At 28.5% G+C, this 4,667-nt stretch overlaps 1 long non-coding RNA gene across 1 annotated transcript; it reads left to right on the forward strand.

Moving 5' to 3' along the window:
* The first annotated feature begins 1,561 nt into the window (after window positions 1-1,561).
* On the forward strand, window positions 1,562-3,184 carry LOC106796253 (uncharacterized). The gene is made up of 3 exons (XR_001385038.3): window positions 1,562-2,340; window positions 2,483-2,520; window positions 2,934-3,184. It is a non-coding gene; the product is annotated as an uncharacterized lncRNA (long non-coding RNA).
* Window positions 3,185-4,667: the final 1,483 nt, after the last annotated feature.

Here is a 4,667-nt window from a genome sequence, read left to right on the forward strand (position 1 = left end):
AAGATTTGAAATGCAAATCAGTTGGTTTGTGGATGAGGAGAACGTGCCAAGAATATAGGAGCAGTTATCAAAAGGTGGATCAGTTATAATATACAATTGTCATCTGATTTCAACAACCAAAATCGAAGGATTGAATGTAAAATCAACATATGGTTTTTGGAAGAGGATAACATGCCTAGAATATAGGAGTAGTTATCAGAAGGTGGATCAACTAAAATATACAACAGTCTAATGAATTTCAGCAATTGTCAGTCAATTTGAGCATCCAAAATCACTTGATTAAAAAATAACGTCATGTCATGTTCTAGGTAGTTAGTAAGTGGGAAATAACGAACTGGTTTAGTAGTGGATACAAGTTCTTAGTCTATAATAGACCTTATACTTTAAATTTAAGAACAAAGTGAATCCAAAACACAAATCTATTTTATCTTTCATTCATTTTACTTTTCTTTACTATTTCTATCTTTATCACTTTAATTTAAAGCTTTCCTTTATTTATAGCCTTTCCACTTTTACTTTTTTAGCAAATCCTATCTTTTTTTCTTCCTTTTCTTTTCAAGTACATCAAATATTTTCCAGATTAAATTAAGAACTCATTATTGAGAAGCAAATTTACACACTTTGGAATCATGTTGAAGCCGTTAATTAACCGATTCAAATGATTGATTTTCACGAGACAACATAAAAATCGCGAGATTTTGTAAATTTTGAAATAAAAATAATGAGCAAAGTTTTTGGATAAGTTGAATTGTTAGGAATTATTTGTTTGTTTAGAAGGGATTAAACAATTACAACGTACTGCATATCTATATGATAAAATAGGCAATTTTGTTATCGACTATTAACTTTATTCATGAATTGTATGATATATTATTTTTAACACATTCCTCGTCATTAAGTAAATTTTATTTCCAGTAAAAAAATAAATTTTATATCTATCTTACTAAATAATTAAAGAATAATGTTTTTCTTAAAGATAATAATAATGTGTTAAAATATATATTTCTAATATTTCTGTGTCATAATATAATATTTATTAGAATACAAAATAGCACTGTATTTTAAGCCGCCTTCATCAATTGAATTACTTTTATAGTTCAAAATTGTTAATAAAATCTTCCGTCAAAAATTAAAAAGTATTGTCAATTTACATTTCTTTGTTGTCTATTAGGATATAAGATGATAAGCACAATTAAAGAATCTCAAATGAAACATTATAATCGGAATTGATCATATATGGAAGAAAACATTTAATAATAATAAAGAGAAGAAATACACATATTTATTAATTTATAGGCTAAATAGTTGGGGAGGGAAAGTTAGTGCTCTTTGCCTCACAGCCACACATAGCTCTAGAATATGTGTTATAGGCTAAATAGTAGGTATTTTGTTCCTCTAAGTCACTAATTTATGGCTGAATGTTTTGACACTACAAGATAATAATAATAATGTTAACAGTCTATAAATCAATCAGTCCTGTCAGCAACTATAAAAATAATAATATTAACAATAAAAAGGAAAAATTATTTTAATTGATCAACTGACAACAAAAGATAAAAAATAAAATATAAGAATACAATCATTAATATCTATATACTAAAATTGAAGTATGTGGAAAATACTAAAATATCCATGGCTGAGAGCTTGACAGCTGTCCAATTTTTTGGTTTTTTGGTCAAAATACCCATAGCTGAGAGCTTGACAGCTGTCCATTTTTTTTTGTTTGTTGGTCATTTTATAGCCCTCCAGCTTTGTTGTGGTTTTGTGCCACCTCACTGCCATGTGTCTTCCTATGAACTTTTTTTCCTGCTGCCAACTCCATGTATCATTTCCTCCGTTTATCTCTTCCTCTTTTCTCTTTTTTTTTTCGGAAACTGAAATTTCCCCGGAATGCTGAAGCCACCCGCTTTTTGCAATGCATTCTTTGTTCTTCTTCTTCTTCATTTGTTGCTCGCTTTGGTCTCTGCACGAGGATCTCACAGAACCACTTGGAACATTCTCACCCGTTCGTGTTGTTTCCTTTCACTCTTCTTTCTATTCCTTTTGTGTTTTTTTCGCTTCTTCATGTTTTGCTTAGAAAATGCACCCCAGAAAAAGAGAAAGCAAAAAATTAACAGGTTTTATTTTTGGAACAGGCTACAGTAACAACAGCGGCTTTGGCAAAGAAGTTGTCGGAGAAATTAAGAGGAAGATAGAGGTTCTTTTATTTTGATTTTATTAAAATGGTGTTTATGTTTTTTTTGTCTGATTTTTTGTGGTTTTTTTGGATACTTCGTTGTTATTTTTTCCTTAAACTCATATTTCTGATATTGTTCAGAGTTTTATGGGATAATCTACGAGGTAAGCTATAATTTTTATGTATTTTCCTCAGTACTTAATTATCTGGATTTGCATGCAAGGGTGTCTATGGCTCAGTGGTATTTTTAGTGCTCACAATTATGCATTTTTTGATCATGTTCATTAGGACATTTATTGGTTGCAGGTTATGTGTTTGATCAAATGTCAATATGATATTTTTGGGTATGTTTTCTTATTTCTTATTTTAATTTTAAATTTGTGGCACTTTTAAAATTATTTATTTGTGATGCATTAGTACAGTTTAGAACTTTTAATTGCTCAGCTCTTGCTGTTTGAAAGAGTGAGTTTTTCTTTTATGAAATTAGAGGCTCTGTGCCTTGGATTAGGAGTAAACATCTCTATAGCTTGGAGTTGAAGCTCATAATCATGATCTTACAACCTCTTATTGATCTGATTGGAACAAATATCTAATTCTCTATTATCTTAGGTTTTTTGGTTTGTTATCAAGATGCATGTGTGCCCCTGATGATAAATCCTCTTTTGACATGTCTCTTCCCATTGTTTGCAAGATTATTTTTAGTGCTCACAGTTATGCATTTTATGATCATGTTCATTAGGACATTTATTGGTTGCAGGTTATGTGTTTGATCAAATGTCAAGATGATATTTTTGGGTATGTTTTTTTATTTCTTATTTTAATTTTAAATTTGTGGCACTTTAAAAATTATTTATTTTTCACATGGGATATATTTTCATTCCAGCATTTTAATAGATTTGTATTTAGAATTGTATATTTATATGTGTATAGTTTCTTTTTTAAATAACACTGATATTCGAGCACTATGAATTTATATATGAAATCCTCTTTTGACATGTCTATTCCCATTGTCTGCATGATTATTTTTAGTGCTCACAGTTATGCATTTTATGATCATGTTCATTAGGACATTTGTTGGTTGCAGGTTATGTGTTTGATCAAATGTCAAGATGATATTTTTGGGTATGTTTTCATATTTCTTATTTTAATTTTAAGTGTCACTTTTAAAATTATTTATTTTTCACATGGGATATATTTTCATTCCAACATTTTAATAGATTTGTATTTAGAATTGTATATTTATATGTGTATAGTTTCTTTCTTAAATAACACTCATATTCGAGCACTATGAATATATATATATATATATATATATATATATATATATATATATAAATTATCTCGCAGCAACACGTTTCCTTTTTTTTCCACTTTTTCCTTTTATTTTTCTTTTCTCACTTTAAATTTTTTAAAAATTGTGCAAAGCACAGGCCCACACCTAATTTTTTATTATAAAGTTAACAAAAATAGAAATAACAATATTTTCTTATACGTATATTTTTGGATTCTAATGATATTGTGTATTTGATTATATAAATAAAATAAAGAAGACATGTACAATTCTTTTAATGTAATAGGAATTACTGATTTATCAAGTCTATTTTTGTTATGTTTAGTCTGTTAACAATTACCATAAGTAATTACTGATTTTACTCCTTATGATATTGTGTGTATATGTAAATTTGTTTGGGCCCCTTGGGTGGAGTATCCTCAGGTATAGGGTATTTTGTTTTTCTGAATTATGATGGAAAAAACACTGACTTGACTGATGGTTAAGGTTGTGTTTGCAAAAATTGATTGTTCAAGTGCTTGCGGTGTGAAGAATCCATGATTCACTTGGGAAGGATATCACATTTTTGTGTTAATTCCTCACAATGTATTTGATTGTGCAAGTAGAAGATTCGCTTTATATTAACTACAATTTTCTTTAATATCGCATTCTTTTTCTTTATTTTCTTTTAGGTGGATTTGACATAATGCATGCTGCAGCAAGGTAATTTGAATTTCGTGATTAGGTGTTTTTGGTTTTGTTTAAGCGTAAGAAATATTTCGTATTATTATTATTATTATTATTATTATTATTATTATTATTATTATTATTATTATTATTATTATTATTATTATTATGTTTCAGGGCTTATGATCGAGTTGTGATCAAGTTCCGTGGTGTTGATGCGGATATCAAAAGGAAATCGACCTTTCTAAAATGTCAACGATGATTCAACAGGTCTCTGAATCATTTGTAAATTAGTTAGTAATTTAACATATTATTGTAAGATAAAATAAAATTATTGTATCATTTAATCATTTTAAAAATTCACAAATATTTATTGTTTAAGAAGTTTCATTCTTTTTTTTTTTTACGATTTTGGTTTGGCTTTGAGGATGGGTTGGGTAGCCATGCTTTATCTCGTCGTCGTTCCTGCCCTCAATCGAGTTTCCCTTTTTGTGCTTAGCTTTAGACTATAAATTTAGCCTCCGAGTTTAATTT

Source organism: Glycine max, chromosome 15 (genome assembly GCF_000004515.6).
Source record: "Glycine max cultivar Williams 82 chromosome 15, Glycine_max_v4.0, whole genome shotgun sequence".
In the NCBI taxonomy this organism is placed as follows: Eukaryota; Viridiplantae; Streptophyta; class Magnoliopsida; order Fabales; family Fabaceae; genus Glycine; species Glycine max.